The sequence below is a fragment of the Vipera ursinii genome, assembly GCF_947247035.1.
Source record: "Vipera ursinii genome assembly, chromosome: Z".
In the NCBI taxonomy this organism is placed as follows: Eukaryota; Metazoa; Chordata; class Lepidosauria; order Squamata; family Viperidae; genus Vipera; species Vipera ursinii.
Genome location: NC_139517.1, coordinates 104548489 through 104563835, shown reverse-complemented (window position 1 = coordinate 104563835; position 15347 = coordinate 104548489). Strand labels below are relative to the sequence as shown.

Sequence of the window (15347 nt, the reverse complement as noted above, 5' to 3'; positions counted from 1 at the left end):
CACTACACCATCTTCTGATAATCTTTTTCTTGTTTTCAGGTCTCCATTTTCATCTAAGAGATCTTTATTTATTTATTTATTTATTTTATTTATTTTAATCGCATTTATATCCCGCCCTTCTCCGAAGACTCAGGGCGGCTTACAAGCTTAGCAGTAGCCTTCATTCTATGTAAATGCCTGCTTATTAGGGCTTTTGGGGGCCCCCAAGCGGCATTATTACAAAGTCAGCTTATTGCCCCCAACAATCTGGGTCCTCATTTTACCTACCTCGGAAGGATGGAAGGCTGAGTCAACCTTGAGCCTGGTGGGATGCGAACCTGCACTAATTGCAGGCAGCTGGTGTTACTTAAGGAGGCATTAGCCCACTGCTCCACCAAGGCTCCCTTATATGTAATTACACTTATATGTAATTACACTTCCTAGATTTATAAATTTGGGGTGCATAAAAATCTCTAATATAGCCAACTGGGAATTTCTATATAGTTAATTTTTTTAATTTTTATCCACACATCTAATAGTGCCCGTCTAATATGATGATTCTGAAAATACTGATGAGCCCTATATTTTCCATCCCACATTATAGCATGCCACCCAATTTGCATGTCATGACCTTCTAAGGCTAGTAGTCTTCTATTCCTTAAATGTATCCAATCCTTTATCTATACCACTATTGCTGCTTGATAATATTTTTCCCAATCTGGGAAGCGGAGCTCTCCTCTTTCCTTTGCATCCTGTAATAATTTTAACTTGATTCTCAGTTTTTTACTTTGTCACATAAATTTAGATGTAACTCTATTTAAATTTTCAAAAAAATCCTTACCTAATTTAATTGGTACACATTGGAATAAAAAGAGTAATTTGGGCAGTATATTCATCTTGATTGTCGCTATTCTTCCCATAAAAGAGAGCTGCAAGTTTTCCCATCTATCTAGGTCAGGGGTAGGCAACCTCGGCTCTTTAATCACTCATGGACTTCAACTCCCAGAATTCCTGAGCCAGCATGGCTGGCTCAGGAATTCTGGGAGTTGAAGTCCATGAATCATACCCCTGATATAGGTCTACTATAATTTGGTCCATTAACTTATCATAATTTTCTCTTTTAAGTGTAGTACATTTTGCTGATAGTTGTATCCCCAAATACTTTTTTAGATGTCTGGATGTCAATTTCTTCTACTAACTCAGTCTCTTGTAAGTTGGACATATTTTTAACGAACATTTTAGTTTTTTCTGTGTTAATTTTTAATCCCGCAACATCTCCATAATTTTCCAGCACCTCTAATAATCTTGTTCCAGATTCTAAAGGGTGTTCCGAGATGAAAACTAAATCATCCGCATAAGCCTGTAGTTTAAATGTCTCTTTTCTGATTTCTAATCCTTTAATCATCTTATCTTTTCGGATTATTCTTGTGAGCACTTCTAAAGAAAGAATGAAAAATAAAGGAGATAGTGGACAGCCTTGTCTCGTACCTTTTTGTATTTGAATGCTATTTGTTAATTCTCCGTTTATGATTACTTTTGCCTCTTGCTTGGAATAGATTGCTTTAAACATATTTATAATTTTTTCTCCGAATTCCATCTGTTTGAGTTGAGTGAACATAAAATTCCATTTGACATTATCAAAGGCTTTCTGAGCATCGACAAAAATTAATGCCACTTGTTTTTTGCTATGAAATTCATAGTATTCTAAGATGTCTAGTATGATCCTGACATTATGTCTAATTTGTCTTTTAGGCAAGAAGCCGTTTTGGTCAGTATGAATAAATTCCGCTAAATATTTTTTTAATCTTTCTGCCATTATAGTCATGAAAATCTTGTAATCCGTGTTCAGTAAAGAAATGGGTCTATAATTTTTAATACAGGTCAAATCAGAGTTTTCTTTAGGAATTAGTGAGATGATTACTTCTTTCCATGAGTTTGGAATTTTTGCTGTGTTTAGTACCTCATTAAATAAATCCAATAGTGTTGGGAACAAAAGTTCTTGGAGGTTTTTATATATTTTGGATAGTAGTCCATCAGGGCCAGGTGTTTTATTACTTTTTTGTTTTTTAATAGCTTCCATAATTTCCTGAACTGTTGTATCTTTATTTAATACATTTTGAAATTCTTCTGAAACCTTCGGTAGGTCTGCTTTCATAAGATATTGTGATATTCTTTCCTCAGTGATCATTTCCTCCTCTTTATAAAGATTTTTATAGAATTCATATGTCACCCATTTTTCCCATCATTTTGACGTACTATCTCCCCTGCTTGATTACGTAATTTACTAATCCATCTATTATCTTGTTTTTTCAATCTATAGTCCAGCCATGTCCCAGGTTTATTTGCCTGCTCAAAAATTTTTTGTCTAATGCTTTTTATTTTTTGTGCCAATTCTCCCTTTTCTATAATATTCAATTTATGCTTATTTAAATCCAACTGTTGTTTTAAATCTCTACATTGTGGGGGTTTTATAGTTCTAATTCTAATTTTTTATGTTCATCCTCTAAACTTTTTTGATTTTGCCTTTTCTTTTTAAATTCATTGGACATATATGCAATTGCAGTCCCTCTCATAACTGCTTTGGCCCTATCCCATAAATTTTGAGTGCCAGTCTCCTCTTTCTTATTTATCTGGAAGAATGTCCACATTTGTTCCTCCATCTTAGGTTTAAATTCTGTTTGGTTTAGGATTGCCTTTTTAAGAGTCCACCTCCTTGTTGTTGTCTTCTGTTCTTTCCATTTAATTACAATGGGATTATGATCTGCCCAAGTATTAATATCTATTATTATATCATCAATATCTGAATTTAGTTCTTTCGTTGTCCAGACCATATCAATTCTAGACCACGATTGATGCCGCCCTGAATAGTATGTAAATTGCTTTTCATTCAAATTTTTCTCCCTCCAACTATCTTGAATATTTAATTCATCCACCATTTAAAAAAAGTACCGGGTAATATTCTCCTGGTTCATTTCCTAACTTCTTCACTCCTATAATCTAATTCTCTCTCTATAATTGCATTAAAATCGCCAATTATACAAATGTTCTCATAATCCATATCAGCAATAACCTTATGCAATTTCTTATAAAATTGTCTTTGTTTTTCATTGGGGGCATAAATTCCTACCAGGGCGACTTTTATTTTGTTCAAGGAAATTTCAATAATCAATATTCTACCTTCCTCATCTCGATAAATTTGTTTTGCTGGGATTCTTTCTTTAACATATATCACAATTCCTCCTTTCTTCTGCTGTGAAAGCGATACAAATTTAATTCCTAACTTAGGGTAGTTTAATAGATCCTGATCTTGAGTCTTTATATGTGTTTCTTGTAGAATTGTTATATCTAAAAATTTTTTACTGAGTTTATTCAAAGTTATATTTCTCTTAGCTGGGGAGTTTAGTCCATTCACATTTAATGATAATACTGTTAATATTTCTATATTACTGCCTCTGTTTTTATCTTGTTGCCCTTGTCGGTCTATCTTCCTTAACTTCTTTGTCTACACTCATCATTGTTGTCATGGTGCATTCTCATTTTTTCTCTTCTCTCTGTTTCCTGTTCTTTGTCTTGTGATTCCTGTGTCTTTCTATTATATCTCTCTGCATTGTTTCCTTCTCTTAACTCTCTTTCTTCTAGTTCATCTTCATTGCCTAGAAGATGCTGCTGGAAAAACTCTTCTGCTTTATCAATCGAATCTAACCTATATCTCTTTTCTTGCCAGGTCACCACAATCCCTTCCGGCATCAGCCACCTAAAATTAATATTTTGTCTTATTAATTTTAATGTAATATGTTGGTAGGGCCTTCTCAGATCTCTTACCCTCCTAGGGACTTGTTTGAGGACAATTAGTTGTTTACCTCTATATTCTATTGGGTCGTCCCTTGTTCTGTGCAAAATCTCATCCCTAATTGACCTTCAGAAATCTGATATGTACCTCCTTGGGTAAGTTATTTCTTCTCGCGTAATTTGTGTGAATTCTATATATTTCATCAATCTCATTTGCCATCTCATCTTTCCCTGTCCCTAGGGCCCTTGCTAGCAAGTCCGTCATCATTTCTGGGAGGTCCTCCCCCTTCTCTTCCTTCACGTTTTAGAAACATAAATAGTGGTCTGCTTTCTCGGTTTCAAACAGTATAATGGTTTTTTCTAACTCTTTATTTGCTTGCAAAAGTTTTTCATTCATTTCATCTACTCCTTTCCTCCTTATTCATTCTATCTTCCATTTCTAATAATTTCTGTTCATTTTTCAATATTTGCTGTTGAAAACATTCAAATTTTCCGTCCATTGCTCCCATCCTCTCTTTGAGTTCTCCAGTATCATTCCTTATTTCACCAATTTCTCTTTTTAAATCCTCATGATTTCTCAACATAACCTCTTGCATGGATTGTAATATTGCTTGTATGTCTTTAAGTGAGCTTGCTCTCTCCCGCGGCATCATCTCCTCTATAGATCTTTGCCCTGCTGAGCTTAATCCTGCTGATGAGGCTTGGGTCATCTGCCTTCTTCCAGTCCCAACTCTCGTGAGATTTTGGGATGCTTGTCATCTTTCTAAATGACGTCAGCCAACCCTCCCACTTATACACAATCTTTGTCTTTCCCTCCACCACACCTGGGGAATTTATCGTTCTTCCAAGGTTATAATCACTAGTGCCTTATATCTTAACAATGCTAGATTTTGTTGCTAACACAATATCCAACCTATTACACCTATTACACTAAAACATAATAATCATTATTAATCAATTTCAAATATCTATATTCCAAACAGTCCTAACTTTTCTATATAGAAAGATGTAACAATGATATAACCAATATTATTCAATTCTTTAACAATAAAAACCAGATTTCACAGTCAGTTCAGTTATGAATATTATTATATACGAGGGGAGAAATGGATTTTCTCTCCCTCCTTAAACATTCAACTTTTTGTTCCTAATTAGTCTCCTCCAGATCAATCATACCATTCTCAAAACAATTATCATTTATCCAACCTATTACACCTATTACACTAAAACATAATAATCATTATTAATCAATTTCAAATATCTATATTCCAAACAGTCCTAAGTTTTCTATAAAGAAACATGTAACAATAATATAACCAATATTATTCAATTCTTTAACAATAAAAACCAGATTTCACAGTCAGTTCAGTTATGAATATTATTATATACAACAAGGGGAGAAATAGATTTTCTCTCCCTCCTTAAACATTCAACTTTTTATTCCTAATTAGTTTCCTCCAGATTCAATTAATTCTTATTGGTCTAAATTCTCAAAACAATTACCATTTATCCCTTTTGTTTTAGAAACTTTTTGAAACAAATAGTTCACTTCTTATGTTATGAGTATCACTCTTCCCTCCTTTGATGCTAATTGGTCATTAGTTTTTCTTCAAGATGTCCGCTCTCTCAGCTCAGTCCACACTGTCACTCTTCAAGTTTATTTTGTTTTTTGTTAAACTACTTCTTGGCTTTACTGCAAAAGCCAGAAAGAGAAACCACCCTTGATCTCCAGTCCTTACAGCCTGTGAGCCTGTTGCTTTAAGGTCAGATCTCTCCACACACCCCCTTCTTCTCACCATTATCTGACAGGGGAGATGAATTCCCCTTTCGCTCTGGGGCCTCTCCTCTTATCTTCTCTTCTGTGAAATTCTCTGAAGTGGCTTAAGAACAACTGGGAGACAGCTGGCTTAGTCTAACTGTTTATTGAGGTACCGGACAATCATATGCTCCGCTCCTGCTCTTTTATAGCCGGCCGCCGTCTGGCTGCACCAATCAGCTGCACGTTCTCCTCCCGCATGAACTGCTGAGCCAATCGGCTGCGGGGTGTGTTTGACAGCTTCGTGTCCTCGTGGCGGTTGCGCATGCGTGGTGGTAAGCCGTGCTGACAGCTGAGAGCTGTCAGCTGCTGCGCCTGCGCCTGCGCACTCTCCAGCGGCAGCTTTTGACAACTGTCAAAAGCTGCCGCATGTATTCCTGTCACGGCTATTTACCTCAACAGTGGTTAACATAACTTTTCAACAATAACACATTTTAACATCAATATAACACATTCTCTGGAAAGATTTCACCATCCGGAACACTTACAAGAGTTCGCTGAGTGTTTCTTCTGCCAGGTTAGATGAATCGCTGTCCTGCTGGCCCACCGCTATTTTTGACAGCTGTCATTTCTTCACAGCCGCTGAGAGCTGTCAGCTGCTGCTGCGCCTGCGCACTCGCCGGCGGCAGCTTTTGACAACTGTCAAAAGCTGCCGCGTGTATTCCCATCACGGCTATTTACCTCAACAGTGGTTAACATAACTTTTCAACAATAACACATTTTAACATCAATATAACACATTCTCTGGAAAGATTTCACCATCCGGAACACTTACAAGAGTTCGCTGAGTGTTTCTTCTGCCAGGTTAGATGAATCGCTGTCTCGCTGGCCCACCGCTATTTTTGACAGCTGTTATTTCTTCACAGCCGCCATAATGGGCCGTCTCCTTCACCCGGCTCTCTCCTATCCTTTCCTACTTTCTGCAGCTCAAACCGGCGTCCTGAGCTGCTTAGCTGGGCGCCTCTGCTTCTAATCTCCCTCCGAGAGATCTGGAGCTTTTTTTAAAAAAAACCCGGGAACAAAGAAAAAGCTGTGAGATCGGCACTCTCATTCGGAGCGGCGTCTCAACACAGCCATCCCGAGTAGAGAATAGAGTGTAGAGTACAGTAGAGTAGAAGAGAAGAAGAGAAGAGAAAAGAGAAAGGAGGGGAGAGCAGAGGAGAGAAGGTAGAAGAAAAGAGAGTAGAAGAGAAGTAGAGTAAAGAAGAGTAGAATTTAGAGTAGAGTACAGAAGAGTAAAGTAGAAGAGTGTAGAAGTCTTTGACTCGTTGTTTAGACCTCTCTGTCCAGAAGGTCAATCTTGCTGTCCTCAGCAAGGTGACCAGTGTCTTTCAGGTGCAGATGAGCGGCCAAATCCCGCCCTGAGGGGTTTGTCCTCTGGGCTGTGCCTGCATCCACTGAGAGGTTCCTCAGTTTCCCCAATGTGCAGGTTGTCCTCCTTCTGTGCGGATGGCAGTGAAACTTCTGCTGGAGGAGGAGGAGGAGGAGCTGGACAAGTCTTCAGGATCCCGTCCATTGCTCTTGCCAGATCACTCAATGTGAATCTCTTGTAAATTTCAGGCAAGCATTTAAAATCAGCTCCTCCTTCCTTTTGACCCGAAAGGAAGAAAGTCAGTTTTATTAGTGGCCTCATCGCCTCATCAGTTCTCATGAATAAAACAAAGGCATCAGGCCACATAGACGTTTACATCATGAACCCTAAAACCAAATTCCTCCAAGAAGGACGATGTCGCCATCTGTCCCACGTTACGTCCAGGTTTACCTTCTGGGGAAGATTCGGGGCTGCGTTGCAGATTCCTCTGATGCCGAAGAGTTGGATGAGGCTGCTGCGGTCATTTAGCAGGACCTTCAGGCCGAAGAAGATTCTTTCCATCAGAGCTTTCTCCTTTTTTTGGAAGGGCCTGCCAATAAACTGAGGGGAACAAGAGGGCAGGATGACTTCCACTCTAAGGAAGCGGACGTATAATAATAATAATAATAATAATAATAATAATAATAATAATAATAATAATAATAATAAGTAGTAGTAGTAGTAGTAGAAGTAGTAGTAGTAGTTGGAAGGGACCTTGGAGGTCATCTAGTCCAACCCCCTGCTCAGGCAGGAAACCCTATACCATTTCAGATAAATGGCTGTCCAGTCTCTTCTTAAAAACTTCCAGTGTTGGAAGCGTTCACAGCTTCTGGAGGCAGGTTGTTCCACTGGTTAATTGTTCTAACTATCAGGAAGTTTCTCCTTAGTTCTAGGTTGCTTCTCTCTCTGGTTAGTTTCCATCCGTTGCTTCTTGTCCTGCCTTCAGGTGCTTTGGAGAATAGTTTGACTCCCTCTTCTTTGTGGCAGCCCCTGAGATATTGGAACACTGCTATAATGTCACCCCTCACCCTTCTCTTCATTAAACTACACATACCCAATTCCAGCAACCGTTCCCTATATGTTTTAGCCTCCAGTCCTCCAATCATCTTTGTTGCTCTTCTCTGTACTCTTTCTAGAGTCTCAACATCTTTTTTACATCGTGGTGACCAAAACTGGGTGCAGTATTCCAGATGTGGCCTTATCAAAGCATTGTAAAGTGGTATTAGTACTTCACTTGATCTTGATTCTATCCCTCTGTTAATGCAGCCTAGCACTGTGTTGGCTTTTTTGGCAGCTACAGCACACTGCTGGCTCATATTGAAGTGATTGTCCACTAGGCCTCTGAGATCCCTTTCACAGTTACTACTATTGAGCAAGGTACCACCTATACTATACCTGTGCATTTGATTTTTCCTGCCTAAATGTAGAACCTTACTTTTTTCACCATTGAATTTCATTTTGTTAGATAGCGCCGAGTGTTCGATTCTGTCCAGATCCTCCTGTATCTTAAGCCTGGAGTATTTGCTAGTCCTGCCAGCTTGGTGTCGTCTGCAAATTTGATGAGTTCCCCATCAATCCCCTCATGCAATTTTTTGATGAACATGTTGAAGAGCACTGGGCCCAGAACAGAGCCCTGGGGCACCCCACTACACACTTCCTTCCATGTAAATGCAGTTCCACTGAGGACCACATGCTGAGTATGGCAGGTGGTGATGCTATCTAACCCACATTTTTCTATCTTATCAAGTAGGTTGTGATCTACTTTATCAAATGCCTTACTGAAGTCCAAGTAAATTATATCTACAGCATTCTTCAGGTCCACTAATTTTTTTCACTTGATCAAAGAATGCAATAAGATTTGCCTGGCATGATCTGCTTTTAGTGATGACTTTATTTGCATCAAGGTGTTCGCTGATTTGTTGTTTGATTATCTTTTCCAGAATCTTTCCAGATATTGAGGTCAGGCTGATAGGTCTGTAATTTCCTGGATCCATTTTTTTTCCTTTTTTGAAGATGGGAACTACATCAGCTCTTTTCCAGTCTTCTGGTAGTTCCCCAGTGCTCCAGGATCTTTGAAAAATATAGTCCAGTGGTTCTGAGATCACATCTGCCAGTTCCTTGAGAACCTTGGGGTGTAATCCATCTGGTCCTGGTGATTTGAACTCATCTAGGCTGGACAGGTGCTCACTTACCATTTTTTTTGCCTATCTTAACTTGAACGTTGAACGTTAAGACTGACACAAGAGAGAACTTACAAACTGGATTTGAAATTGTGATGGTTGCCCCCCTCCAGGGTCACATGACCTAACTTTGTATGCTTGGCCACCCCTGACTGCATTATATGACACTTTTGCCCAAAACCAGCCCTTCCCTCTGGCTGATGGCAATACCAAACTCCAGGAAATCATTGGCTTGCTTCCCAATGGTGTCTTGCTTAACAACCTCCACAAAAAAGCTCCTAAAATCTGCTCGTTGATATGACCAACCCATTTCATGACCATTATGCAATACCACCCTAATGGGCGGGTTTCATTACAGTTGTGGGTAAAGGACAACCTGAAGTTTTTGCAGCCCAATTGTGGTTGATGAAAATGTTCCCCTTTCATGCATTCCCTCCGTTTCCTTGCCTCTGTTTGATGCTGTTGGAAGAAGGAAAGTTGTGATAAAAGTGTGGAGCAAAAGAATGCAGTCTTAAATCCATGGATTTCTCCCCTGCAGTTTCTCATAGCTCTACCCGCCTTTCCCAGCTGTTTCCTAAATTCTTATGCAGCAGCTCCACTTCTCTACAAAATAAGCTGAGACTAGTAAAACATCTCTAATCTGCTAAGTCTGGTCACTTCCTAGTTCCCTGCTCTGTTTTCAGAGCAGGAAATAAGGGCATTGTATGGTCAGGCCTCTCATCTCTCAACTCCCTCCCTAATTTATCTAGTTGTGAGAAAAATACCTCTGCAAAAAATGCAGCGTAATCCTTTCTCGTAACCTCCTTTTCCAAAACAGGTATTCAAATAAATGAGGAATCAGTCTCCCTGGAAATTCGTCCATTCTGCACATCCACATTGCTCTGAAAAGGAGAAATTGTTCATATTAGAGGCAGAAGACCTCCTTTCCAAGTGGACAAAGTCAAGTATCATCTTTTAAAGCCCAAGAGAGGATTCTGCCCTTTACCTTCCTAGAGAGGAAAATCCCTTGTGTTGCTCCTCGGGATCTTTGAGCATCTCCTAGCCGTGGTTTTTGTTGATGGCCACCAAGATGCGGGAATCGGTCTAGGCTATTTTCATAATTTTCTTCAGGGCTTCAACTGCCACACTCTACATGAGATGGTAGAGTTGATCAATAGGCTGATTCTGGCTCCGTGTATCAGATGAGAGAGGCTGCTAGACAAGGTGATGGGGGACCCCAGATGGCCCAGCTTCACCAATAGAGATCTCCCCATCCCTGGAATCCACCACAATCTCCTGGGTGACAATAGCCAAACCCCCATCCCTGCCCCAAATTATTGTAGGATAAAAATGCAAAACTCAGGTGGGTTTCCCTTTCCTTTTCCCTTTCCATTTGGTTCATTACTCCGGCACCAAATCAATATCTTAGATTGCGGGAATGAATCTGAATTTGATAATATCAAATAAAAGATCAAAAATCTGCAATGAGGCTACAATGCACTTTGGCAAGAAGGCTTAAATATAGCATTTTAAATCATTTAACTCGTATAAATGTGCAAATTTTGGCTCTGTGCCTCATATCCCTTTGGCTCCAAGCCTTACTCCATCAGTTCTCTGTTTTCTCACATGGAACAACAAGGTTTGGGCTGTGATAACCTCAAGGATTTCCAGCCCACCCTCCACTCTCTGATGTTCTTGCATCCATCAGGAGCTCTGAAGGATCCATATTGACTCTCAGTTGGATTCAGATGTTCTTCAAATGTCTCAGACTTGAGACTGGCCACCGGCCTGGCCAGTTCATCAGAAACAGGCCCAGCAGATACCATCTCCTGTCTTCCCTCAAGGCTAACACCGTTCAGTGTAAAGCTTAAACAGGAAAAATTATGGGAAGAAATCGTGATGAATCACCTTCAGGGACTACAGCGGTCGCTCTCCTTTGGGCCAGTCAGGTAGATAAAAAATGGAATAAAAGAGAAGGGTGTCCACTTGCCCTTTGGGCAGTTCTTCCTTTTTCATCACCGCAATGAAGTCCCAAAGGGTGGCACCCCACTGTTGGGAGAGAGAGACAGAAGAGGAAGGAGAAGAGTCAGGTTTTCTAGGGTCTTCTCTCCAAACCCTCCTGGGAACGGCAGGCGGAGAGAAACCCCTCAGGTGGGCAACCTACAGAAGTGAGCAATTCTAACTCCATCTCCTCCATCACTTCCTTCATGGGGGGAATCTTGCTCAGCAGATGAAGGAGGACTTTGAGGTGGAGAGAGGCATCGGCTGCCAAGCAGCTCCAGACGGCTTGGATTTCGCTGGAGGGAAAAATAAAGATTATCAGTGACGGTGACCCAGAAAAAATGGTGAAAGTCATCCTCAAGGACCAGAACGATGATGATGACATATTGTGTCCATAAATTATTTATTATGGGTTGGCTTTTTTTCACTTTGCTTTTAAAAAAAACAACAACTTATAATTAAAGAATATCAATTGCTTTGGCTTAACCTATTATACGGACGCTATGATTATGTTGCAGGATAATGTAGACTTTTTTTTACCTTTTATATATATTGCACTCTTTGATTTATTTGAGAATCTCTATGAATACTTTATCATATATCAGTAATAGAAAAACTGCACTGCTCTTATCAGTAATTAAGATGCTTACTGTAGAAAGAAGCCATTTCTCTAAGCTTTTTAAATTTAAATGTAATTATTTCAGTTTACTATACTGCAGTATGTTTTCAATAAAACCACCACTAGGACAATACTGGTTAATGTAGCAACAACGGCTTGCAAGTGTTTACATTTTATTGCAAACTGCTCTTTCTTAAAAATGCCTCATCTGGTTAGGATTTGGCTCCTCTGGATGAAATAGCAAGTCCTGAGTCCTCTCTGTGACTGAGGAAAGGGCAACCCATTTGATTACAATACTACGATTTATGAGTCGTAGCCGACATGGTTTTAAATACCTTCAAACTGGACGGTCACAACCATCGCCTGTGATCATACCGCAATTATTCTGTTCAGATGTGCCTGATCTTTCTGCCAGTCAAGCAGGCTCTGGAGAATGTCCAAAGTCGCCTTGCAGTGGAGAGAGCAACACCTCTGAAACAAAGGGAAACCAGCAGCAGGGAAGTGAAATAAACACAAGTGGTGTATAAATGGTTTCTCCAGAGTACGAGAGGACACTCACTATACTAGGCTGGAAAAAGAAGGTCATTAGCCGTTGTTCTACCCTGTTCTTCCGCAAGACCCAGAGGAAGTGGAGTCTCTGTTGGGCCTTTCTGGCCACCTGGGTTGTATTAACTTTCCAGGTCAGATCTTCGCAGAGGTAGACTCCCAGAAATTTAAAGGAGACTCTCTCCACACAGCCCCTCCCTCCCCAATGTAAAGTGGGGCAGGTTCCTCTCTTTTCCTCCGGAAGTCTAGCACCATCTCTTTCGTCTTGCCGATGTTCAGGTGCAAGTTGTTGTTACAACACCATATGGATAGTTTTTGTACCTCCGCCCTGTATGCTGTCTCATCCCCACCTGTAATAAGACCCACCACGGTCGTATCATCTGCGAACTTAATTATCGCAGTAGATAGGCCGGATGATACAGTCATATGTGTACAAAGAGTACAGGTAGGGGCTAAGCATGCAGCCCTGTGGCGAGCCGGTGCAAAGTTTCAGGGTGTGTGTGGATAAAACAGACATGACCCTCACTGTTTGTAGCTGGTCCCTAAGAAAGTCTTTAATCCAATCATAGATGGAGGGGGAAAAAAATATTGAGAGGATGTTTTTGAAAATATTTTTAGAAGTACTAAACCGTAATACCAGAGGAAAGAATGGTTGCACAATTCTGCTGCCACCCATTGAGGAAAAATACTCTTTAATTTAGAGTCTCTTATCAGGACCTCCCCGAAGAAGGGGTGCTGAGTGGCGGGTGGTTTTTCTCTCCCGCTGACAAACAGCTAGTTTTTCTGCCAAAGCTGCCTCTTTGGCGGCTTTGTCCCAAGGTTTGGAGGTCTAACATCATCACCAGACATTTTTCAGGAAGCAACAATTTGGGGGAAATGGAACCAGCCTGGGAACTTTGGTGAGATAGGAACCTCTTCTTGTTCCCTTCACTAGCTGGCACCAATAGCCTGAACCCAATTGTCTCTTTCTATCCCCACTTCCCAGCACTGAGACCTTCCTTCAAAATGTCATCCTTTCCTTCCTGGTGAGGACGTTTAGGAAGTCAGTCATTCTTCATCTTCTCAGGGTTCTATTTAATCTTTTTAAATTTGTTTTAACGTTTGTATTGACTTTCTTTTAAATGCCCTGTAAACCGCCCTGAGTCCTTCGGGAAAGGGGGGTATATAAATCTAAATAAATAAATAAATAAATAAATAAATAAATAAATTCTTCACAGAGCCCGTGTAACGAAGATGCTCTTACCCTGGAGCATAGCTCCTCCATAGCGGCAGCAAGCCGAGCCTCGAAGCGCTCACACGTCCGATCTATGGATGACGTGTGATCAGAGACCTGAATAGCGGAAGGAGATAGTATCGTCACACCTCTAGACGGCCTTGGAGGGAAACCCTATATGGACTTGGATGTCGGAATCCAAAAATGGCAGGAGCCTCCCAATTCAGCAGGTCCCATTCCTTATGACAAGATCAAGATTCTTGCCTGTTTCCTCCCTACCCCGTGTGTAAGACCCTCAGTAAGAAAGACCAGGTCCTTGAAAAATGGGAAATTATACCTGCTCTTCACACCCGTCCCTGGCAGAACGTCCAGATGACATGTGATCAGAGACCTGAATAGCAGAAGGAGACAATATTGTCACATGCAGAAGGATCCAGACAGAGACAGAGGCAGACCTAACACCCCCCCCTCCATTCTCCCCAATGTATCAGTAAATGAACATGCAGGTCATTAAGCGAGACCATCAGAAAAAAGGATCAGGGCCTTGAAAAATGGGAAATTATACCTGCTCTTTACAAATTCCGTGTGATCAGAAAACTGAAGAGCAGAAGGAGACAATATTGTCACACTTCTAGATGGCATTTAAGGGAAACCCTGTGTAGACTCGGATGTCAGAATCCAACTGGGATACGAATAAGGCAGGAGCCTCCCCATTCAGCCTGTCCCATTCCTTAAGACAAAGATCAAGATTCTTGCGTGTTCCCTCCCTACCCCGTAAGCGAGACTCCCAGTAGGAAAGACCAGGTCCTTGAAAAATGGGAAATTATACCTGCTCTTCACATCCGTCTCTGGCAGAACGTCCAAATAACATGTGATCAGAGACTTGAATAGCAGGAGGAGACAATTTCATCACATGCAGAAGGATCCAGAGAGAGACGGAGGCAGATCTAGAGCAAAGGGTAAGGTGCCAGGCTCACAACATCACAAATGTATTAATCGGCAGTAATAATTGCATTAACGTTGTGTACAATGGAAGCCACACAGTGTCATCTTGTGGGGAGATGGAGAGGCAAAGGAATTTAATAACTAAACCATCTCTTATATTTTTATCATTTCAATGATAATAATCATAAAACATGAAGGCAGAGTCTGCCTATTACGGTTGCAGGTTGTGACGGCCATTGAGTGTCAAATCTAATGACCCCCCCTCCATTCTCCCCGATGTATCGGTAAATGAACATCTAGGTCATTAAGTGGAGTTGTGGGTGACTCAGGGTTGGCCCTTCTTGTCCTACTTTCGGTGCTTTGGAGAATAGGTGGACCCCTCCTTCTTTGGGGCAGCTATGGGAAGACTGTTATCATGTCACCCCTGTCCTTTTCTCTAGACTAGAGATTCCAATTTCTGCAACTGTTCTTCATATATTTTAGCCTCCAGGACCCCAATCATCTTTGCTGTTCTTCTCTACACTCTTTCCAGAGTCTCGATATCTTTTTTATATTGTGATGACCAAAACTGGATGTGGTATTCCAAGTGTGGCCTTACTAAGGCTTTATAAAGTGGTACTAATACATCATCTTGATTCTACCCCCATTAATGCAGCCTAGGATTGTATTGGCTTTTTTGGCTGCTGCCACACACAACTGTCTCATATTTAAGTGATTCTCCACTAGGACTCCAAGGTTCCTCTCATAGTTGCTGCTATTGAGCCAAGTTTAACCAAATCTATACTTGTACCTTTAGTTTTTCTTGTGGAACCTTTCTTTCCTCTCTGAGTGTTTGTGTACTCTTAGGCAAGACAAAGGATACAATAATTATTCTCGAACTGTTGTAAATCAATTAAAAGCCACAGTAAAAAAATAGTTTTATGTCATAA

The 15347-nt window shown here is 40.6% G+C and overlaps 1 long non-coding RNA gene across 1 annotated transcript; it reads right to left on the bottom strand.

The window, feature by feature from the left end:
- Window positions 1-7265: 7265 nt before the first annotated feature.
- On the bottom strand, window positions 7266-13522 carry LOC310648992. The gene is made up of 7 exons (XR_014494195.1): window positions 13504-13522; window positions 12050-12185; window positions 11259-11391; window positions 11003-11143; window positions 10101-10243; window positions 9880-9996; window positions 7266-7496 (listed from the first exon to the last, which is right to left on the bottom strand). It is a non-coding gene; the product is annotated as an uncharacterized lncRNA (long non-coding RNA).
- Window positions 13523-15347: the final 1825 nt, after the last annotated feature.